General features: G+C 38.1%; 1 protein-coding gene across 1 annotated transcript in view; it reads left to right on the top strand.

Annotated features, from left to right (window-relative positions):
* LOC122816286 (nuclear receptor coactivator 7-like) overlaps positions 1–25,607 on the top strand; it is a 1,918,671-nt gene that overhangs the window by 488,698 nt on the left and 1,404,366 nt on the right. The gene's annotated exons all lie outside the window — the stretch shown is intronic.

Genomic DNA, 25,607 nt, shown 5'->3' with positions numbered 1-25,607 from the left:
TCTTTTACAGCCATCATTTTAGATTTATCACAGCGGTCTGTCCACAAAGGATCCACTAAATTATACTTAAAAACATAAGACAAAAATGTTGTTACCGTTACGCATTGTCACGCAGTGTCTGATGCTTGTAGGAAGGATGACTCTTAAGTGTCAGCACAGGAAGTACAAGTAGATTGTACAAATAATTAATGTTCTAGGTGATTATTCTGACCCATATGTACTTTGTTTGCTTTGCTGGCACATTAGCTGGTTCCTTTGATGGAATAAAACAACAGAATGCTTCAGTGCAGGAATATTGTTAGGCACCACCCACCCATCCAGTAAGCAACCACTTCATACCAGAATACCTTATGCATACACATTTTCTCTGTCGCTGTCTCTCTCTGTTTCCTTCCATGCATATAGATTTCTGCATACCTGCTTACATCTCTTTCATAAGCATTTATTCATTTGTTTCATTCATTAACACATAGGTCTCAATCTGTCAAGAGCCCATTGTGGAACACAGGGCCTAGCAACATGTGACAGACAAAACATGATACGGCCTCTTTTTGTACTGCACAAAAAGCAAGACAGCTTTTTGGTGCATGCTTAGAATAGCCTTTCAACTAAATGCTTTTTTTTGCAAAGTATATATAAGCTGATACTGCTTAGGTGGTAATTTAATATCCTTCTTAAATAAAAGACAACAACAGATTGGAATTTGAGACCACTTTATTTTATATTCTGCAAGCTTTATTTTGATAGTCTGCCTGAAGTAAAATGTAATATCTACCAACATTATGCAATTATACAGTATTCATTTTTCTGCAAACTGTACTCTAAACAATGAAATTTGTCTAACCTATTACATAATTACCCTACAATTAAATTAAAATATTACTTCTAATAGTATTGTCTAGATTAGCGCACTATCGAGATTAATACATAGTAAACTTAAAAGTGTTTTTATGCTTCTAACCCCGGATACAGGCAGCTCCATGAACTAAACTTAAATGTCAGATATCTGCCTCTAACACTACTATTACATAGATACTAAAACAGTACCTAATGCAATTGCTGTCTGTTGTAAATTACACAGAAATGCTACCAAACTGTCACAAATTCCAGAAACTTTCCACAAGGTGTGACTTTTTGGTATTTAAGAGACCACCCTCCCACACAGTGGGCTGTCTCCATGGTTGTGCTAGATGCTAGTGAGGCATTCTGAGGAAGAGGCATATGCTATTTAATCTTGTGCTGTTCCTTGGCACTGCATACAGTACAGCATTTACACAGCTGCATAAAGTAGCATGGCTGCTTCTGGGTGGTTGTGGTAATGGATTTGTTCATCCATCATAGTAGAGTTAAGTGCTGAGAGTTTAACGATCAGGTAGTGTTAGTGTGTGTGTGTGTGTGTGTGTGTGTGTGTGTGTGTGTGTGTGTGTGTGTGTGTATGTGTGTGTGTGTGAGGCTGCATTACTGAGTGTATGTTTGAGTGTCTGTTTCTGGAAGGTCACAGCAGAGCGTTTAGTGAGGAGGTAGGTTAGGGGCATGTCAGTGAGTGTGTGTGTGTGTGTGTGTGTGTGTGTGTGTGTGTGTGTGTGTGTGTGTGTGTGAGGCTGCATTACTGAGTGTATGTTTGAGTGTCTGTTTCTGGAAGGTCACAGCAGAGCGTTTAGTGAGGAGGTAGGTTAGGGGCATGTCAGTGTGTGTGTGTGTGTGTGTGTGTGTGTGTGTGTGTGTGTGTGTGTGTGTGTGTGTGTGTGTGTGTGAATTAGTTCCACACATGCCTAGACTAACGAGCAAAGTCTCCACATTGGGATGGAGGAACACTAGCTACCAGGGATATCTGTAGGTCATTGTGCCTTAATGACACATAGAGGCAGGGAAACTACTAGTCACCAGGGAATAACTCATAGCTTGTGACTTAATGACACTTTAACTTGTAGCTGATTGGGGGGAACCACTCAACACCAGGGATGATTGGGTCAAGAGGACTAATAGACACCAGGGATAACTATGAAGATGAAAGTAAATATCCTCTCTAAGCACAAAACTCTCAGTGAAAAGCAACAAAAGTAAGAGCACTGACAGTACCACAGCTGGGAAATGTATTACAAAAATAAAGAAAAATCAAAGCAAAATTACAATGAATAAATCTTTACAAAACAGTGGTGAGCGCTTTCAGGGATCTACCCCTTCATCAGACAACAGTTAAAAATCCCATAATTCTTTAAATACTGGATATTAGTCACATGATGTTTCAAAATTTCAGTTGTACCCAATAATGCAATTAGTGCATCAGTACATATTAGCACAGTTATGCAAATAAATAGACCATACACTAAAGGAATTATAGCTAAAATAAATAAAAAATGTATATGTATATAACCTTGTATGGTGTATAACTATATAATGAAAACCTGATAATTCTAGCGACAACACTATATATATATATATATATCTATATATATATATATATATATATATATATATATATATATATATATATATATATATGTGTATATATATATATATATATATATATATATATATAAGTAAAAAACATGTAAAAAATATACAAATCTAGTACATCCAGCTTATATAGATACATACATGAAAAATAATATAAAATCCATCATGCTAATATATGTATAGAGGTAAATAATGCTAACAATCTAAAATACAATATAAAAGATAAAAATGTATTGTAATATATTAAAAATCTAAAAATGTATAACCATTCAAGAGAATCAATGTTTCAATGGTCGAGCTTTTAAAAAAGGTTTAAGCGACACCATTTGATTCAACCCTGGGGGCTTGTCTGCATTAAATCTAATAATCCATCTCTGCTCAGCAGCTTCTGTGTCATTAGATAAATTACCCCACCTTAATTTCTCAGACAATGTTTGTGAAACCAGAAATTTAAAGATATGTTCCGGTCCTGTATTCATGTTGTGCATAGCAATAGCACTATTCTCCTTGCAGTTCCTAATATCCCTATAATGTTCGAGGACCCTGTCCTTCAGGCGTCTATTGGTCTTACCTATGTAGTAGCTGTGGCATAGTACACAGTAGGTGAAATAGACCACATTAGATGTGGTACAATTATCATAGAGATTACTGCTATAACTGAATTCTTTCAAGGGATGTGTAAAAGTCCTGCCATTGTGTATGTGTTTACATGCTCCACAATTTCTACACATGTATATGCCCAATCTATCTGATCTACTGAGAGTATTAGTTGCAGCATTACTGTAACATAGTTCATTTTTCAATGTTCTATTGTTCCTAAAAATGAAACTTGGCTTAGTACCAATTATACCCTGTATGTTGTCAGTCGTGGATGGAATACCCCAATTCTTGGTTACTACATGGGCATACCTTCGTTGAAGGTTGGGCGTCAAGCTGGCACCTCGGCATTTCATAAAAATCTACTGCCAATCATTAGCAGACCGGAGTTCCGCTGTGGTGACCCCTTACCGGGAAAAAGCCGAAAGACAAACAACAACATCACATACTACACTTATGTTGCTTGCAAAAGTGAGTGGCATCCTAAGTGTGTTGTCTCTGTCTGTATGTTTATGCCTTACCTCATCACGATCATTGACTTTGCCCGCTTGCTTGAGTTGTAGTGTGCATATCAAAATAGGGTCTACATCTACCCGCCCTATTACTCCAACCATTTAGAATGCACCTATCTAGAGTTCTAACATCATAGCCCCTGTTTAAAAACTCAGATTTAAGTTGATCCAGGGCTATTTGTAGTTCATCATCATCATTAAACAGTCTCATAATCCTGTATACTTGGCCTTTGATGATGTTGACCTTGGTGTGGTTCGGTTGCATACTGGTGTTGTGCAAAAACATGTTTTTTCTAACATGTTTCCTAAACAAATCAGTTCTAATCTGGTTTAATTCATCTATTCTTACTTTGACGTCAAGAAAGTAAATTTCAGTCATGGAATATTGAGAGGTAAATCTAAGAAATTGAGTGGTATTATTGAGGTAACTAAAAAATGCATTTAGCTCTACCTCTGTACCATTCCGCAGCAAAATAAATCATCCATAAACCTGACATACCACTCTATGTATCTGCCATATGTACTTTTGGTTAATATATGTGTACGTTCCCATTGAACCAAGGAAAGGTTGGTGTAGCTGTTCGCACAGGCTGTGCCCATAGCCACACCAACCTTCTGTAAATATTTCTGTTGTTGAAATAAGAAAACATTGTTGGTAAGCACTATATCCAACAGAGCACAAATGAGGTCACATTTGTTCTCGTTATAATCTACACTGTGAAGTAGTTCCCTTATGGTCTCTATTCCCCATTCATTCGGAATCACAGTGAATAATGATTCTATATCCATTGTTACCAGGAAACAACAATGTTTGGTGTCTACATTCATCCATTTCATCCTAAGAGTTTCAAGAAAAACCTTAGAATCTCTTAGCACAGTCTCACAATTAGATAGCAGTGGATGTAGATTCTTCTCAATAAAAATAGATAGAGGTTCAGTAACCCATCCTTTACCCGAGACTACGGGGCACATGGGTGGAACTGACAAATGCTTATGTATCTTAGGTAAGCCATAAATCTCAGGTATGGTGGGATTACTGACCGAAAAGTTTTCAAACAGTTCCTCATTAATCATACCGGTAATTAACAAATCAAACATCAAAAAGGATACTTTATCAATAACACTTCTTACAACATTATTAGATATATTCTGATACGTGGAGTCATAATCTAATAATCAGAACATTTGTTCAACATATAGCTGTTTATCCATCACCACTATTCCTCCTCCCTTGTCTGCCGGTCTTATTTCAATAGAATGTATGTGTTTTAAATCAATCATAGCATGGTATTCATCTTTGCTCAAATTATAGAAAGTGTTAGAACTGCAATTATTGCTCACATCCAACTTCTCTTAGTTCTCAGTCACAGACATCAAGGAAAGTTTCAATAACTGCATTACATGGTGGAATAAACGTACTCGTTTTTTTAAATAAATTGCTGGTCATATGAGGGCTATTGCCAAACAAAGTTTTAAGTGTTAAAGTCCGGCCAAAAAGTCTAAGGTCTTTTATTACATCAGTTAAATCAGCTTTCTTTGCTGGAACAAAACTGAGCCCTTTATTTAAAAGGCTCACCTGGTTTTCAGTCAATGGGTGTGACGAAATGTTAAAAATCAAACTTTCCTCAACCTCTTTCTGTCCTGTCCCTCTGCACTCAGTGGTCTCCACTGACTGCGATACGTCAGCCGTCCTCTTATTGGCAGGGATTTCCTCCAGTAAAAAACAATCCATGTTAATCACTGGGCTAAGATCATTAGATAAACTGTTAGAAGGTAGCTGAATGTTTCTCATTTCTTTGGGTTTAACCACCGGAACATCACTCCTGTCAGGTTGTGGTGTATGCACTTTAGAACCAAAAACCGGCTTTACACAGTCTTTTACAACGCCAGCAAAGCTGGCAGTTGCTTCATTGCTTGTCGCTTGCATAGACTGAATTGGAGTGGGTGTGTCACCTATTCCTTCATTCAAATTAATGTTGTCATGGCGTTGCCTCTGTGGAGCTTCTGATTGGATCCCCCGAGCTGTCTGTCTGGTCTGGCTCTTAGGAGGGTGTTCCCTCACCCAAGAGAATACGTTCCCGTGCTGAAAATCATTAAAATCCCTGTGCAATTTACAGGTTTTGACTGCAGCAAGTCTTTTCTCATAGTTTAATATATTTTCATGTAAAGTATCCAGCTTTGTACCTACTATTTGTGTGGAATAACTATCCATAATGCTGCCATAGACTAGATTAATGTCTTTAGCTAGCTCGTCCTCTTGTGGATGGAAAAAGTCTCTCAGTATATGCAGGTATTTGGAACTGCACTCTAAGTTTATAATTTGCCAATGCCTGAGAAGTACTGGATATGTTTGACCATAAGTTGGCATAGTCAACACACGTAGCCCCCTAGGGAAAAGATGTTGTAAACATGCTTCCAAGTAGAAACGTTGCCACTGGAGCCATTTAAACTTATACAATTTATTTTCCAGGTCTCTATAAATAGTATTAAAATGGTTTAGCTGTTCAGAGTTGTCAACATATATTGTATCCATTGTTTTCAGCCCTATGTTTAATAAGGGATTCACATCCATTGTTAGTAGTCCATTCAGGCGTTCTGCAGGACAAGTTTTGGAGCCATTAGCCATATTTGCATCGCTGTTCAGCTCAATTGCAATAGTAGAAACATTTACTTCTGTCATGTTGCGTTAGAGAGGCAAAATAAGTAGAAATGAAAGTAAATATCCTCTCTAAACACAAAACTGTCAGTGAAAAGTTAAAAGCAACAAAAGTAAGAGCACTGACAGTACCACAGTTGGGAAATTTATTACAAAAATAAAGAAAAAACAAAACAAAGATTACAATGAATAAATCCTTACAAAACAGTGGTGAGTGCTTTCAGGGATCTACCCCTTCATCAGACAACAGTAAAAAATCCCATAATTCTTTAAATACTGGTGGTTAGTCACATGATGTTTCAAAAATGTCAGTTGTGCCCAATAAGGACCTAACAATTAGTGCATCAGTACATATTAGCACAGTTATGCAAATAAATAGACCAGACACTAAATGAATTATAGCTAAAATAAATAAAAAATGTATATGTATATAACCTTGTATGGTGTATAACTCTATATAATGAAAACCTGATAATACTAGCGACAACACTATATATATATATATATATATATATATATATATATATATGTATATATATGTATATATATATATATATATCTATATAAAACGTAAAAAAATATACAAATCTAGTACATCCAGCTTATATAGACACATACATGAAAAATAAAGAATAATATAAAATATATCATGCTAATATATGTATAGAGGTAAATAATGCTAACATTTTTAGATTTTTAATATATTACAATACATTTTTATCTTTTATATTGTATTTTAGATTGTTAGCATTATTTACCTCTATACGTATATTAGCATGATATATTTTATATTTTTTTTTATTTATTTATTTTTTTTTAATTTTCATGTATGTATCAATGTTAGCTGGATGCACTAGATTTGTATATTTTTACATGTCTTTTATTTATATATATATATATATATATATATATATATAGTGTTGTCGCTAGTATTTTCAGGTTTTCATTATATAGTTATACACCATACAAGGTTATATACATATACATTTTTTATTTATTTTAGCTATAATTCATTTAGTGTATGGTCTATTTATTTGCATAACTGTGCTAATATGTACTGATGCACTAATTGTTATGTCCTTATTGGGTACAACTGAAATTTTTGAAACATCATGTGACTAATCACCAGTATTTAAAGAATTATGGGATTTTTAACTGTTGTCTGATGAAGGGTTAGATCCCTGAAAGCACTCACCACTGTTTTGTAAGGATTTATTCATTGTAATCTTTGTTTTGTTTTTTCTTTATTTTTGTAATAAATGTACTTTCAGTGCTCTTACTTTTGTTGTATAACTATGAAGATGTTGGGTGGGGGAAACTGTTCGCTCCAAAGGATTACATTTTCATCTTTTGTCTTAACAACACTTACACATAATATGTTTCATGGGGGCATGCTTGGCTTAAAGGCACTTAATTAAAAAAGAAATGAGTGTCACGGAACCAGTCCACACCAGGGATATACTATAAATAGCATGCTTTAAAGGAACTACAAAGGATTCTAACCCTTTGCCCACCTACTGCAGATATTATTCCTCTATGCCAACACAGGACACCAGGGATGTAATGTGAATAATAAATAAGATGTAAATTATGCACACAAATGCTACCATACTATTTACAGAACAATTTTTACCTTCCTTACATTTAAAGACATATTTATTGTTTCTCTGCATGGATTAACAGAAAGGTAATAGTAAGTTGATATACCAAAACACTTCCTTTAGATTGCAGATTCCCTTTTATATCCTGTTGTCACTTTCTTGGCAGCATCCAAGATGAGCTTTAGCTGTTTAACACTACTGTACTTTTGTCATTAAAGAGTTTAATGTCTTTAAAGTGAGTGATGTAGATTTGTTTTTACTTTCTTTTTAGTGCTGAAAGCCCTTTCAGCTTCTGTATTATAATGTGGTAAGCAAAGTAAAGTCACCTTCAGCTGCATGAATAGTGGCAGTTTCCCACGACCACATTGGTCTTTCAGAAGCTCAGCCCACTATGCAAAGACATAGGAGTGGGGTGATACCTTGTGTCTTTATTCTGATACTGCGGTTATTCTTCTATTAATAACTCAGCATCAGCTTATTTATATGGACTCCCACATGAAAACCAACACTCCTAGCAAGTTTAGAAGAACTTTCCAGCTTTTTTTTTTTGGGCTGAAAGGAGTTGCAGCATCTGTTAATAAATGATGTTCAGTTGAAATTTTTTTTTAATACCTCATAACATTTTGCAGCACTGCAAAATACACATGGCCATTTTTGGTGAAATTAGTCAATGAGACCAATCACCTAGAGCCATTTTTACAGTTATGTGGCTAGCTCTGTTAACGACATGCCATGTTCTTCTATCTAGAGAATGCTGCACACCACAGCTGATGCCCAAAGTGAGTGGTCTATGCAACTCTTCCCCGATAGGCACCATCTAGAGTCTGTGCTTCTGCCCACAACTCAGTTCTTGGGTGAGTTTGAGGTGAAAATAACCAGCATTTTTTGGGAGGTGGGTGGAACCTCACAGAAACACAGGGAGAACATACAAACTCCACTCAGGTATTGATGGGACCTTGTGCATGGGATGCAAAGACCTTAACAATTATGCCAACTGTGTCTGCAGTATTCTGCATTATATATTATTTTGCCTCTAATGCTCATAGATTACAAATTATATAAAATAAGATGTGTAGGTTTTCTGTACTTGTTGACTCACATTCTTAACACTGCTACCTTCTGCAAAAACTAAAGTGCCTTCCAGTTACTGAAAGATCAACATATTTAACAGCCACTCTGATATATGATACACTAAAAGAAGGATATTGTCTACCTTTAAAAAGATTACTCCCCTTTAAGGAGTAGGCATAGTCACTTTGAAACTCCCAAGTTGGCAGTGTCTCTCTAAGTAGACATCCTTTTAAAACCACTGTAGGTGAGCTTGCTTTTTTTAGACAAAGCCCTGTATTATGGAACAAACTCCCTCCAGAAATAAGGTGTAAGAATCCCTTATGGACTTCAAGAGAGCTGTACCAGAGTATCTGCATACTAACATTGAATGCAAATGTTTTAGACTGTGGTTAATTATCAGCTATGCAATGTCAGTGCTCTGTTACTATTAGCCTGTCAAAAAGATCCACTGTACTATTACTGGCAGAAATGATATTTAGTTCTTATTAGTTAACTTGGTTCATTTGTATTTACACAATTTATATTCTTGTTTACTTTAGCATGAAATACTTTCTCGGTCAGTGCCTTCTTTACTGTATTTATTGACATTTCACTGTTTCTAAGTTTGTTTGATCTTGTCTGGTGTCAGACTAGCCCACCTGTCCAGTTATCAAATGGTAACTAAAAAAATAAACAGATGAATTAATAAATAAATATTTTTAAGTAAACATTGAGGGGCTATCTAGAGTTATTGCTTACCAATGATTTATTAGTTGTATTTTATCAATCAATTGAAGATAGGGAATTAGTGTTTTGTCAAGACTTCAGGTTAGTTGGTTTCACTGTAATTTGTTAGTGTTTGTTAGAATGCTAAGGGGGGCAACACTGACACTGTTTACAAGCTTCTAGTCACCTCATTTTTTTATTTTCAAGAAGCTTACTTGAAAACAAAAAAAAAAACAAAAATATTAAAAAATATATTTTTGCAGTGGGTAGTCCCCCTGCACTCCTATATGACAGACTTTGTCCCTTTACTCCCACACCTGCTTAACTTTACACACACACACACACACACACACACACACATATTTTATTTATACATATATATATATATATATATATATATATATATATATATATATATATATATATATATATATATATATAGATTCTATGGGAAACGTTTCTTCAACATGGTCATTCGTTCAACTCAGTTTTCAGAGATCTGGTCTCAGCGATGTCGTTTTCGGGTAAGTGGTCTTTCGTTCATTTGAAGTAGACCCATATATATATATATATATATATATATATATATATATATATATGTGTGTGTGTGTATATACATACGCATATACAGATATACATACATTATATGTGTCTCTCTCTCTCACTTTGTCTCACTCTCTCTCTCTCTTTCTATATATATATATATATATATATATATATGTATATGTATATATTTTTTCAAATCCACAGTCACAGTCAAGGTGAAGAAAAGTGAAAAAATAAACTTCTGCAGTGTACCATTGGCTCATTCCACACAAGTAATCATGGTTTCGGTAAATCACAAAAAAAAAAAAAAATCACGATAAAGCCATTCAGTGGGAAGTGCCTCTAGTCACCATTTAGTATTTATATAAGCTACTTCTTCTCCTAGATGGAAGGTGTACCACATAAAAACAGCTCTATATGTGTACGCATTAATACATTCAAGGTTATATACCCAGTATTCGGCATCTGTCTTTTTCTACTTAAAAATTATAATTATTTTGTCTTCATTCTATGAGGCAGCATACATTGCATTATACTGATTATATTAAATTTGCATTAATTCTACAATAAGCATGGCATGATACTTTTATATCATATAAGATAATCTGTTCACATTAAAAATATGGTTTAATAATTTCAATTTTTAACAACTTTATTGAATTATCTCTTAAGACATAGGCGAACATGGTTTACTATCAAAATGTTGAACAACACAACATATTTGATTCATTTCATCAACTCACATGGTTGAATTTGTGAACATCGTTTTTGCCATATGTTGAAAATGGTAAAAATGTTTGACATTCAAACCAGTTCAACTCTTCCTTTAAAATCACAGTTCAAGTCAACAGCGATTTTACAAGAACCAATCACTTCCTTGCTTTCAATTAAATAAACTCGGAAGGTTTCAGTTCGCTGTTTTAGCAGTTGTCCATGTGATTACGAGATTCCAAAATCTGCAGAAGTGTCATTCAGCATTCTGATTGTAAACCGGCAAACATGTTTATGTAAAAGAACACAAACCATGTTAACATGTTCACAGTTATAAACATTATACATCATATATATTTTTTATACAGTTATCATCAATCCAACATGACATACATTGATCAATTCCTGCCTTTCCCTTAAACCTTACTGCTCCTTCAAAACATTATTCCACATGTATTGTTCACACACTTTCCATTTTTCCTTATGCAATTTGCTCCTACCCTTTTCTAAAGATCCCACTTCCAGTTATTTATAGGATCTAGGATCATAGGAAGTTACTGTGCTATTGGCCCTGAGGCCCTTAAAAATCTAGCCAAGAATTTAGCCCATGTTCAAACAAGTCAGCACCCTGTGCCACTGTCCAGCAGGGACACAGGGGAATCCCAGGGGTGTATTTTCTGTTCCCCATCCAGTTATCCAGATTGTGCATAAAAAGGGTATGTCTCTTACAACATTCACTACTTCAAATACCGTTGGTTTACACTTTGGTTTCCATTTTCTAGTAATTGATTTTTTGGCAGCTACCAGAATTAAACTGAACAAGGCATTACTATGTAAAGGCAGTTCATATCCTGTATCCCAGCTCAGGAGATCATTTTTTTAGTTATACCCATTTGCTCCCCCAATATTTTGGACAGAGTACTTTGTAAGAATTTTTAAAGTGTGACAACTCATTACACTCCTAAAACATATGTTCCCATTTACGTTTTTCTTCCCCATTACACCTCCAACATTTGTTGTAAACTGAGAAAAAAATATTTGAGTCTGCTTGTTTATAAAATACCCTTGCAAACCTGTCCAAACAAAAATCCTAAATCTTCTAGACTTTTTTGCATATTTTGGAATCATACAGGTGTCCTCCCATTGTTTCCATGTGAATTGCTTATTGAATCTCTCTTCACAATATTTTCTAATCTCCTCCTTTTGATTCCTATAGTTATTGTGCAATATTTTATATGCTTTACTAATTATCTGTTTTTAACAGCAGTCTCTGTTCTAGATTCAGCTAGAAAACTCTACCAGAGCAAGTCTTTCACTTAGGATTTCCTGAGCCCTTTCTCTTTTTGCATGTACTCTAATATCACTCTCTGATAGGGAAGGCAGTCCAAATGTCTTCTTGGTTTCTCTTATCACGTTATTACCTTTCTGTCTCTAGTTATTTGCTGTCAGTATGTTGGTTACTTTGCCAGATTTCTTCACTAATTTCCAGTCCCCTCTTGCTTATTCTCTCTACCCCTAATTGTGGTCATCCCTATTGGCAAAATCTCCTTTCTCCATTCTTGTGTTGGCTTAATTCTTAGAATACTTTCTACTACTTTGTAAAAATAAAGCTTAAGGAGCTACTTCCAAATGCCTGTTCTGTCCTTATTTCTTGAATTTGCCCATTGCTTCTTCATCCCCTTCCACTTTGAATTATAGCTTTTTGCTTGTGTTATATATATATGGCCCTTAATTGTGTAGCTCTAAAATATCCTTTCAAATCAAGTACTCCCTAAACTATCTTGTTCTATTGGAAGTATCAACTTTTTCCACTTGACTCTTACCCTCTTCCCATCCTAGATAAAATCCTTCAACTGTTTCTTAATTATTTCCAAAACTACTACTCTGGTTGATAAAAAATATGCCTGACCTATATATAAAACTAAAGGGACTAAAAAACATGTTCACTGTTTGTATCTTGCTATCCATATCCACAAATGAGCTTCCAGTTTCTCAGTTTTTGTATTATCTTCTGTTTAGTCTCTTTCCACATATCCTTAGCTGCCATAACAGAATCATTTTAACCTATACAACTAAATACTTCATTGTATAATGTCCCCATAAATATGGGTATTTCTGAACCAATTTCATGTATGAGCACATAATTTACAGCTATAACCTTTGCTTTGTCTTCATTAACGTTATATTCCGAAATGACTTGAAACTGTGTCAGATTGTTCCCGTAACTGCAATTTTGTAGTCTTTAATATTATGATCTATTCTTGAGCTATCCATTTATCTTTTTTTCTTTTTCAGTAGTCTCCAAAGTTGAGAGAATTTACTAGAACTGATATTTCTGGGTGTCCAGTATTGTTTCTGAGAAAGTTCTTACCTATTTTTATCTTGCATTGGAGATATGACTTGAGGAGCATCTCACTGTCTAATTCTTGACTGTCACATTTCTTAAACTCTCTTTTTATCTTGAGAGAGTACTGGTTGTGACAGTTTTGGTTGTTGCTTTTTTCAGGACTTTGACATATTCATCTTAATCTTAAGCTTATCCACCCCTTCCCCATGCTCGAGATGCCAGATACATGGTAGAGACTTTTCGGAAGCCGGGAGGTAATGATAAAAAAAGAGTTAGACCCTAACATGAGAACTACAGAGGGACAGTTTTATCAGCGGGATAAAAGGACTAAGACTGTATTAATGAATGTAATGGTAGCCCTATGGGCTGGGGCAGTGATTTTAGTTGTAATCCTTTCTGGTTATGTGCTTAATGATTTACAGATGTCTGTTTTGAATGGTGGACTAAAATTTATTCCCACTGTTTTGCCAAGATCACATGTACTAAAAACTGAAGTTTTTCAGTTGATTAGAAAATTGCATTTGATAGATTTTTTAATAATGAAAATAATATTGATAATGATGCTGGTTCTAATATTACTAATTCAGACATCACCCTTGAACCAGGGGGTGAGCTTAATGAAACATATTTTCTTGTGTATTGGCACAGTGGTGCTGATGGTGCAGTGGTTAACATTGTTGCCTCACAGCAAGAGGTTCTCCGGTTCGATTCTCGGCTGGGGTGCCTTCTGTGTGGAGTTTGCATGTTCTCCCTGTGTTCACGTGGGTTTCCTCCGGGTACTCTGGTTTCCTCCCACATTCCAAAGACATGCATCTGGAGCGTTTCTCCCCGGCCCTCCGCTGAAAACAGGCTCTGCGGAACTTAGTCGGACATTCCCGGTCAACAAATGTTAAATAAAAAATAAATAAAAAATCTAGTATGGGGGATGAGTTAGAATTTAATGCTTATTGCCAATTGGATGCCAGTTGTATAATGTATAAAATAATTTTATGCCTCCCTTTAACCATGAGGGAGTTCAAATATTTCAATCAGTGGTTAATTATGGTATTGCGAAAGTTCTTTCTGATTTTGTTTTAAGTAGGAATGAAGGAAAAATGTGTTATAATTTAACTAAAATGGAGTGGAAAGCTCTGAAAGATCTTCGTAAGCAAGAAAATGTGTTATTAAGCCATCAGATAAAGGCAATAAAGTTGTAGTGATGTATTCTTCCCAGTACTTAAAGATGTGCTATGAACTTTTAAATTGATAGAAATCTATGTAAAGTAGTACATGAAAATGAATATAGGCAGGCTTTACTTATTGATTTTTAGGATTTACGTAATAAAGGTTTAAGGCTGAGTTATTGGTCTGAAGATGATCTTGAAAAAAAGGTTTTGCACTGATAAATGTGGGAAGGCATAATTGTATCGCCTCCCCAAGATTCATAAGGATATGTACAATCCCACCTGGGAGTGTTATTATTTCTTGTGTTAATAAAACTGATTATCTGGCCTTTGCTGTTTTTTTAAATTTTTTTTTATTTTTTATTGTATCAGTATATTCATCTTAAGTGTCTGCTGTAGTCCCTGGTCTACAGGTTTATGTCTTCTGTACAGATAACATAGGACCTTGGTCCAGCTATTCATGCTACTATTTCAGTTTCAGACTTCAGATTTTCCTATGGATTTTATATTCTCCATTCTGTAGATCTATTAGCCTTTTGAAGTCTCTATAGTACTTCTGTTTCTGTTGATTTCCATTCAGCATTTTGATTACTTTGCACAGATTTCCAGGCATTACCAACATTGATGAAGTAGGTAGTATGATTTTCAGTCATCTCAGTCTTCTAACCATTAACAGTTGAACTACGTGACATTGAGTCCTTTCAGTGGGGTATTCCCCTATTTTGCACAATTTTGATGGTCCTCTCCACTTATCCATTTAAAGGCTGATTAAGCAGACTATATATACTTCTGAAATTCCACTCTGATGCAAATCTTTTGAAATCCTGACCTCTGATAGGGACTATTGTCACATATAACAGCATCAGGTAGTCTCTGCTTTGCAAATACAGAGGTTAATATTCTAATCACTAAACAACAGAATAAAAAATAAAAATAAAAAAAACACAGAGAAAGCAAAAAACACCAACTGTAGAAGCATAAAATCCAAAATTGTTTAATACTCCAGCTCCTCGGCTAACAAGCCTTTCACAGAGTTTGCTAGCCAAGACGCTGGAGTAATATTCTAATCACTCTTGTACTTGTTGTGGCTGTCCATTTGATAGTTTCAGGGTATTCTAAAAATAACGGACTCATGTAAGATGCATAGCTTCCTTGAAATAGAGCAAAACTGTGCTCACTCTGCTCCATGGCATCGTGTCAGTAGTTCAAGCACTCCTTAAGCAAATGCTGACAGATTGAGGACAACTCAGTGAAACAAATTTCAGCAACACTTGAGTTTTCTCTGTTCTGCACTGTTGTACAGTGTCAGAGTAGGGTTATATAAGTTTGGGGATGTGAGGTGCCTCCAACATTATGTACAAAAAAAAGCCTTACTCCCAGTGTTTGCTAAATGTGGTTTTAGCACATTGGTTTCATAGTACTGACATTAGGTTGATTTATCAACTTGATTCCCCTCCTCCATGAATGAGGTAGTACTGAACATGCCGGCATTTTTTTCTTTTGGATTGTTATGACATGCATTGCAGATGGCTTAGCTTTCTACTACTTGTCCTATTTGATGCAGTATTACTGGCTAGTATGTTATATTGCTTGCTTTTTCCTTTAACTTTATTATTCCCAGATGTGATTATCTTTCCACTTAAATATTTGTCTACTCTGTTGGTTGTAAATTATTTTGTCAGCTTTTAAACCTTAGGTGCCGCTTGTTTTTTCTTTGAAATAAAATTATGACTTATTATCCCTCCTCCTTAATGACTTTACTCAGGCTATGTTTTCCATAACTTCTTTCAGTAATTCCATTTCTAAATCGTTGTCAGTACATCTTTGGCATTCTTCCAGAATGTCGAACACGTAAACTGAAATCTCCGTAAGGGGAGATTTCCATTTACTGCAATGTAGTGCGGTCTCGGAGTTGATATATTTAAGTAGCGGGGGTGTGGGGTATGCAGGGGGCTTGCCCCCCTGCATAAAGCAGTTTAATGGCTTGTTTGGGTTTTTGTTATTTTTTTTCTGGCCGTTCGACATTTTGCCAGTTCGCTCTATTGGGGTCGATCATTACCTGTTTGAACATCTGTAGTTTCAATCACGTAATATAGACCCGGATGTACTTGGTGCCCCAAATATGCTGAGAATGTGCACATAGCTCTTTTTTTCACTTCTTTTGAACCCCGATGCTTCAAAAGTATCTTTCAAATATTACATTCTGTACCTATGATTTGTCACTCATTTCACTTATTAACTCTTAGCAGTTTTTAACTACAGTCTGTCTTGCACTTTTGTCTCAGTGACTTCATCTGTTTTCACTACCTTAGTGCCAACATACAGCTCATTTTCATGTTTCTAAGTATAAACAAATTCTTTAAAATACACTTTTATTCCTTTTATATGCCTTTCAAACTGTTTCCTTACAGTACAAGTTCTGCATAATTGTTTAAGTGCATTTTTTCCTCTTACAAGCCTATCTACACATAATACTAAAGGCTTGAAGTTCATTTGCACTGTGTCCATTACTGTTGTAGCACATCCTTACAGTATTTCTCATTCTTGCTTTTTTTTACATGCATCCATTTCTTCAGTTAATTATTTTAACTGTGTACTTCTAGTTGTGGTTGTTCTACATTTATCCTCAGCTTTTAATAGGGTAGGTCTGCATCAGTTATTAGTCTGACCATTGGTTCACAATGTGTTATACCACAAACCACTCTGTCTTATATTAATGACTCATGCAACTCTCCAAATTCACATCCTTTGGTTTGATTCTTCAGTTTAATAACCTAAGCATATGCAGTCTTTTTAGAAGTGTGCCAGATAGGGGCAGACTGAATTTAAGTTCTGTAAGCCACACATTTGCTGTTTTGCTTACTTCTCGATTGCAATGAAGCTGCAGTTATACTTTTTGTTTTATGACTGATGGTGGCTGCGGAAACCTCTTTTTATTTTGTTTTATCTCTGTTTATGTCAGTGCTGCTGACAGTTGTTTCTTGTGGCAATTGACCAGTCTGTGCAGCCTAAACTGAGCTCTGTTTTTGAAAAAAAATTAGATTTTAAGAGGGTATTATCATCTGACCTGTTTGAAGCTTTGCTACTCTAATGTCTATGTCCATGCTGTTGGAACTGCAGTACCAATAGGTTTACCAACTGTCTAGCAGACTTGTAGGAGAGTAGAACCTGAGTAAACGTATTCAATTGATTGTAAAGACAAGATAGCACTCACAACAAGCTCCGTGCACACAAGAAAATAAATAATACCAAGTCCAAAAAGTCAAAACTGTTGCACGGAGAAGCAGGACTCTTGAAAAGCAATGTCCATGTATACTCACAAAGGCTGCCTGTAATGGCACACCATCAACTGTTCTTTAAATTCAAAAGTCAGTTACAAAAAGTCACAACTATTCAGCACTGTCAGGAACTTCCAATTGCATCAGTTAACTTCACCGAACAATAACTTGTAGACATTCAAATGCAAAAGGCTGCCTGTAATGGCACACCATCAACTGTTCTTTAAATTCAAAAGTCAGTTACAAAAAGTCACAACTTGCTATTCAGCACTGTCAGGAACTTCCAATTGCATCAGTTAATTTCACCAAACAATAACTTGTAGACATTCAAATGCACTAATCCAAGCGTTCAGCGAAGTTTAAAAAAAAAAAACTTTTCTTTTTTTTTAAACTTCGCTGAACGCTTGTGACTTTTTGTAACTGACTTTTGAATTTAAAGAACAGTTGATGGTGTGCCATTACAGGCAGCCTTTGTGAGTATACATGGACATTGCTTTTCAAGAGTCCTGCTTCTCCGTGCAACAGTTTTGACTTTTTGGACTTGGTATTCAATTGATTGATTGATGACTGCTGGATAGTGCAGCTATGAAGAGAAGTTGTTGCTGAATTTGTTTGCTGAGTGTGATCTATTGCTGTGCTTATGTTTTGGCTGTCTTTATCCTCAAACTGTAGTACTGTAATGTTGCAGTGTTTCTTCTAAACATGAGGCACTACCTGACTAATCAGTGATTACAGTGACAGCAGTAAGTTTCCTTTCTTCAGCACTTTTAGTTCTGCCGGTCATCTATGTATCATTGGCAGTTAGCTACACCCTCCCTCCCTTTAAATTTTTAAATTTTTTTTTAATTTCTTTTATTTTTAACACATGCTTTCCTTTGCTAGGCAGATAAGTTTCCTTTGGGGTGAACCTCCCATTTCTTTATTTACTGATGTTTTATTATTTTCCTCTTCAGGAAAGTTATTTAAAGCTAGGAATGCTGTATTTTAATGGACTGTGTCAAGACTGTAGCGTACTTTTAAACAGAGCACTTTTTTTTTTTTTTTTTTTTTTTTTTTTTTGGTCAGTTCAAAAATAGTGTTAAGTAACTGAAAACATATCTGTAGAGAAGTTGTGTTTATTTTCCCTTGATGGGGTTAGCATAATGATTGAAGGTGCTTTTCACAGTGTTTTTCTGTCATTAAAAAAAGTAGCTTTTGTGGACTAATAGTTTTACCGGCATTTGTTACCTGTCTTCCCCGGGAAAGCGATACCATTTTTGGCTTGACCAGGATCAGTCCTTCTTCCAGACATAAAAGGAAAAAAGTTAAGTAAACAGCCTTTGCCACCACAGCAGGCTAGTATTTTGCATTAGCCACAGGTGGGTGACTCTGTTGTGGCCATTTGTTGTATCTCAGACCACTTTTCTTTTACCCTGGATTCCTCTGGTGTAGCACCTACAGCCAGTATGGACCAGTGGATAGCCGTGTCCCCTGCAGCTGTTGGAGTTCCCATAGTGGTTAAGGGAGAGCCACTCTAGTTGGTCCTAGGAGATGGATCAGGGAATGTTCCCCTGTTGTGTCAGAATGCTGTGCTCATACCTGGGGAAGCAGCTGCTTGCATTACTAACATGGTTGGCCCCATTTTTCTTATCAAAAAGAAACAGAAAACCAAACGTATCTTCTTCTCTTCAAATTTCTTTAGATAGGAATAGTTTATTGGGTCTATCTCTGGGTTTAATTCAAGCTATTGATCCTTCTCGTAAAGGAGTTTCTGGTAAAAGAAAGAGGGATTCCTCCTTTCCTGAAGAGATGCAAGGACAGATTCAGGATTTTCGATTCAGAGTTAGAGGAGAGCTCAGTTTCTGATTCTTCCTGTAGAGGTTTCTTATTCTCTGAGACAATTGCTAGAATGTGCCAATGTTTTCAGTGGTAGGTCACTAACATTTCTTAATCCTTTAGAAAATAGTATGAGTTGTTACAGAATGATTTTCCAAAACCTATATCCATTCCTCCTGTTTTGTTAGCTTTAGAGGTTTTGTGTGTTACGGCCTGCAGTTTTCCTGTTAGCCAGCTGCCCCTAAAAAGGCAGATGGCTATATAAAGTTCCTCAGTCTTTTAACAATATTATACACTACTCCAAAATGTGACCCAGCAGGTGTAATCTTAATTGATCCCACTGCTGTTAAGCACTTTAACTCAATTCCTACTCTTTCTAGTAATAACTGGAAAATTATTAATCAGTATTAAAAAAGTGTATACTACTGCAATTTTGGTTGCCAACATTTTGAATTGTCAGGCTTATATGTTGAAGTTTGTTCTGACAAATTGTGAAAGTATGAGGAATGCTTTATCTACAGTTTATTTTGGTGAGGAAAAATGCACTTTAAATAATAAAAAGTAGATGTTATGTTGTTCTGTCTTACCTTCATTCTTGATGGCTGGGTTCGGAACCGAGCTTTCACTGGCTCAAGGCTATACCCTATCCCATGATGCCTAGAGACAGTTCCCCAGATCTCATTTGCTGGTTCGGGATTGTTTTTCGCTGGCTCAGTCTAAGTCTTTGTTTTATTTACCTTTTTGACTATACATTTTTGCTATCTTCTTAGAGTAATAATCTTTAATTTCTCTAGTTTAGTGTAGAGCAGTTTTTTGGTAGTTAGTGTTCCCTTTTTGTGTTGTCACTGGTTGTAGCGTTGTTGTGTGGGCCATCGCTGTTCGTAGGCCTCCTTTATCCCTATTCTGTCTAGCTTTAAGTTTGTCCTGAATGAATCCATTTAACTTAGAGGGTTCTTATTTTGTCCCCTTTGTTTTAGCCCCATTTTATTTAGGCTCCCTCCCCTTTGTCTGCTACCTTTTCTTGAGGTTTCATTGTTTCAGTTAGAGACAACTCCTCTGGCTAGAGGAGATCTTCGTTTAAATTAGAGACCTCTCCTCTAGTGAGTTTTTCTTGGTTCTTTTCTCCTGTTAAAAAAAAAAAAAAAAAAAAAAAAAACAAACAAAAAAAAAAACTTTTTTACTGTTTTGTAATAATTGTGTTTTTTCTTGTGCCTTTCTGTGTATCGATTGGTAGGTGTACTGTTGTGATATATTTTCCGTTTGGTTGACTAATTAGGGCAAAATAAAGATAATGGTAAGGAAGCCAAACAATCTGGCTTTAAAAAGTGTGACTCGTGCACACAGAAGATGTCGCTTACTGACGGCCACACTAGCTGTGTATATTGCTTGCGGTCCATCTGCAGGACTCCTGCTCTATCTGCCATGGATTCAGTTTCAGGGTGCTGCAGGAACGTAAAAATAAGCCCTTTGTAAGGGGTTTACTTAAGGGACCATTTGATGTGACTATTGAAAGGAATCAGCCCTCTAAACCTCATCAGAGAAGTCTTCAAGAAAATCTTCTTCTTCGTCTTCAGCTTCTGAGCTGACCAAGATGCCTGAGAAACATGCAACTTTGGACCCAAAGACTGTCGGGCCTGAGAAGAAAACAACTCCATTGGCTTCACCAGCTTTACCGCAGCCGACCCGGAGCCAAAAAAGGTGGCGGTCCCCGACTCTGGAATCGGTCTACTCAGTACCCCAGTCAACCCTTTTGCAATCGGTGGCTGGTAGCCATAAATCCTCCACTTTCTTCTCTTGATCCTCCAAGAGTCTCTTGGATGACAATGTGGAGCGGGTGGTCAAGAGGTTGCTTTGAACACCGGCCATAGCCAAAATTCTCTTGAGTCCATCCCGGATGGAAGTGGAGCTGATGTCTGTACCTGCCTTGTCTTCTGTTCCTCCTCTGACTTGGACGAGCTTGGAGCCGGAGTGCCTGGATGTCTTTGTGGTGGAACTGTCCGGTCAGAAAACCACAATCGGTGTCTCGGCCCTGGCTTCTGCTCTAACCCCTTCGATGCTGTCTTCTCTCGAGGGGTCTGGGAGCCGACACTCCCTCATCGGATCCAGGGAGGAGAGTCAAATCGGACCCTTGTCTGATCCAATTCTTCTTCTCAGCGCTTCGGTGCAGGTGAGTTCATCTCCCACATCACCCTCAGAGCCATCTTCCTTGGCACGGGGGAGGTCTCCTGGCTCCTCGGAGCTGAAGGCTCTCTCAGGCCGGGATCGCGATGCCTTCAAGGTGATGAGGAGCATGCTGTTCCCCCAGACTGCTCCACCCTCGGCTACAGCTACTCTTCCCTCGAAAGGGCCAGTGTCAACCTCTGTACCATCCCTTCAGCCCAAGTATAGAGAGCCAATGCCCCAGAATACCCCAGTGGGCAACCCACTCTCTTCTGAAACTTCCCCAGAGTACACCTCTGAGGAGGTTTCTTGGAAGAGGAAACATTTAGACTCCCCTGAGTCTGTCACATCGGATATGGACTTAGAGGATTCATAAGGGTCCCCACAGTCACCCTCTGAGGATGTCTCCTTTTCAGACATCTTAGAGATCCTGACGCAGAAAGGTGGCTGGAAGGCCCTCTCACCTTCTGAAGATGAGTCTTTATACTTGGAGGCATTTGGATCTCGACCTTCCACCTCTTGGGTGTCTCTGTCTTTCGACCAACTCCTTGGCATAGTCAGTTGAAAGGCGTGGGGCTCTCCCGAATCTATGGAACCTGCTCCGAGGAGGCCCAACAAGTTTATTACTGCCCCGGACAACAAGTAATTCTTAACCAAAGGTGTCCCAGTAGATGCTATGGTGGTGGAGGTGGCCACCAAGAAGGAATTAGCTGAAACTTCTTCATCTGTCAATCCATCGAATAAGGAGTCTCGAACGATGGACAGATATGGAAAGCATATGTTTTCTTCAGTGGCCTTTACTCTTAGGTCACTGAACTACTTATCCAATTTTACCCAACTTCAGAGGGATCTCCTGAAAGAGCTAGGAGATGCGGGGGTGCTGGACAAGGTAAACTCTCAGCTTGCGACTGTAAATTCTGTAGTAAACTCCTCCATGCGCCTCATCTCCTATGCAGCCGATGGAGCGAGTATGGCAACAGGCACAGGAATAGCTCTGAGGAGACATTCCTGGATGCGCCTTTTTTCGAGTTTGCTGAACCCTTTAAGTCTTCCTTTATAAATGGTCTTTTTGACAGTTCATCCTTGTTCGGGCCAAAAGTTAGAGAGACTTACCAGGTGCAAACACGAAGGCAAAATTCTGCCGTGGGAGTACATTTTTCCATCCCTACCAGGCCTTATCCCAAAGGTCAGAGGGGCAGAAAGATGTGGTTCCAGAAATTCCAAAGAGCTTCGCCGGACACACATGGTGAATTTTCCCCCAGGGGCAGAGGAGGAAATAATAATGGGAGACGTCGTGCTCATGGCAGAGAGGGGTCCGCAGAACCAGGGCGTCAGAGATACGTTCTCTGGCAGGCCCTTCCAGCACTTCTGAAAGGAGGTCTGCCTGTCCACCTCTGGAGATAGTCGGGGGCAGATTATCACTGTACCCAGAAGCCTGGCTCAATATCACTCAAGACAAATGAGTATGGTCGATTATATCCAGGGGATACAACATACCCTTATCTTCTCCACCCCCTCCATCAAGATCAAACCCAGACATCCCACCCGGTCAAAGGGATCAAGCAACCCTAGAAATCCAAAGGTTGCTAGAAAAAAGAGCCATCCAAGAAGTCCTCGCAGACCAAACCGGATCCGGGAAGTACTCGAGGTTCTTTTTAGTTCCAAAGAAGACAGGGGACTGGAGACAAATCTTGGATCTCAGCAAGCTGAACAAGTCTGTAAAAAAAGCAAAGTTCCAGATAGTGACACTGCAATCTATACTCCCTTTCCTAGGACAAGAATTGGATGTGCTCAATAGATCTTCAGGATGCATACTACCATATAAGGATGGGCACGCGATACAGGAGATATCTACGCTTCCGACTGGGAGCTAGTCATTACCAATTCAGAGCTCTGCCCTTTGGTCTCATTACAGCCCCCCAGAGTGTTTACCAAATGATTGGCAGTAGTCACGGCTCACCTGAGCTGTCTAGGATTCCATGTGTTTCCATACTTAGCCGACTGGCTCCTGGCCGCCACCACAGAGCATCTGCTGACCAAGACAAGGGACACCACCATTCATCTCTGCTCAGAGCTAGGTTGTTGTTGTTGTGTCTTTCGGCTTTTCCCAGTAGGGGTCGCCACAGCGGAACTCCGGTCCGCTAATGATTGGCAGTAGATTTTTACGTGCCGAGTTGCCGGCCCTGACTCACAACCTTCAACGAAGGTACGCCCATTCATGCATGTCTCCACACAGAAGATGCTTTAGCTGAGAATCAAACAGGACAACATCTTACTGTGAGGCGACAACGCTACCGCAGCACCACCACCGAACCTCTACTCAGAGCTAGGTATTACCATAAATTTAAAAAAATCTGCCTTGTTGCCCTCACAGCATATTACCTTCATAGGGGCAGACTTAAACACAAAAGACATGGTAGAAAAACTGCCTCATGAAAGGGTACAAACGCTATGTCATCAGATATCAATCTTGCTCATGAGGAGGAAAGTGCAGGCAAAATTTGTTCTCAAGGCTCTGGGTTCAGTGGCAGCTGGGATAACATTAGATGTTATGTTGTCCCATCTCGCCTTCGTTCTTGCTGGTTGGGTTTGGAGCCGATTTACTATAGCTTGAGAGCTTTTACTGGCTTGAGGCTAACCCCTATCCTAACATGCCTAGCGGTAGCTACCCAGATCTCATTTGCCTCTTGCAGTATCAAGATTGCGACTACTAGCTCAGGCTAAGTAGTGTTTTTTCACTTATATTGTTATCCTTTCCAGGGTTTTATTGTTGAATTAACCTTGTTGTAGCGTATATTATCCCGTTAGTCTAACAACCTTTTTTCTACTTGTTGTTGGGTGTTTTTTGCCGTCGTTTTTTCTTCCTCAGGCCTTGCTTTCCCCTTTGAGCCCGTTTAAATTAGAGGGTTCTTCTTCCTTTTCCCTACCCTTTCTGGAATAGTCGTTTAAGTCAGAGGCTCTCCTATTGGGGGAGTCACCATTTAAATTAGAGGGTCTCCCCCTTTCTTCTTCTCTCTCCTTTAAAAAAAAAAAAAGAGAGAGATTACCTTTCCTGTTGTAGTTTTAGTCGTTGTCTGCTGTTAGCTGTTCTCGCTGTGGTAATTTTTTCTGCCAAATTATCCATGATGTCCAAAGAGTCGAAACCCTCTGGGTTCAAAAAATGCGACTCGTGTTGCCAAAAAATGTCCCTTACGGATGGGCACATGAGTTGTGTATACTGTTTAGGAGCTGTTCACCTGCAGGACTCATGCTCTATCTGTCATACTTTCAGTTCCAGAGTCCTGCAGGAGAGAAAAAATAAATTAATTTTGCATGGCCTTCTGAAGAATCCTCAAGATTCTTCGTCTCAGGGTCCTCAGCCAGCTGAAGTGTCCGAAAAATCCACTAAGCCATCGGTTCCGAGTTCCGAACAGACAAAATCTACTGTAAAACCTTTGGCTCTGTCAGTTCGCAGTGTTGGCTCCAACAAAGCTAAGTCTCCGGCGGCTCCATCGGTGTCCTCGTAACCAGTCTTGTCCCATAAAAGAACAAGGTTTCCTTCTTTGGAGCCGGTACGCTCTGCTCCACAGTCTCCTTTGCTGCAATCTGGAGTGGGCAGTCACCAGTCCTCTTTGCACTCCTCTCGGTCCTCCAAGCTTTCTGATCATGATGTGGAGAGAGTGGTCAATAGGCTCCTCAAGTCACTGGCACTTGCTAAATTACTATTGAGCCCAGCCCATAAGGAATTGGCTCCCTTGGTCCATCCAGCTTCTCCATTGATTCCTCCTCCAACTCTTTTGAGCTCAGAGCCAGAGTGCAATGAGGTCATGGTGGTGGAACCATCGGCTCTGGTTACTTCTTCTTCATCGGTTCCAACACCCGCTAAGATCTCCCCGATGTCTCAGTCCATCGAGTGGTCTGGGCGCTGAAGCACTCTTGCTGGCTCCGAGGGGGGGGGTGGCATCTGACCCTTGTCTGACCCCACTCTCCCTCTTGGAGCTTAGGCGCA

Source organism: Protopterus annectens, chromosome 1.part1, assembly GCF_019279795.1.
Source record: "Protopterus annectens isolate FY-2018-M chromosome 1.part1, PAN1.0, whole genome shotgun sequence".
NCBI classification, from domain to species: Eukaryota; Metazoa; Chordata; order Ceratodontiformes; family Protopteridae; genus Protopterus; species Protopterus annectens.
Note: the sequence above shows the minus strand (reverse complement) of the source record. Positions and strands in the feature narration are given on the sequence as shown.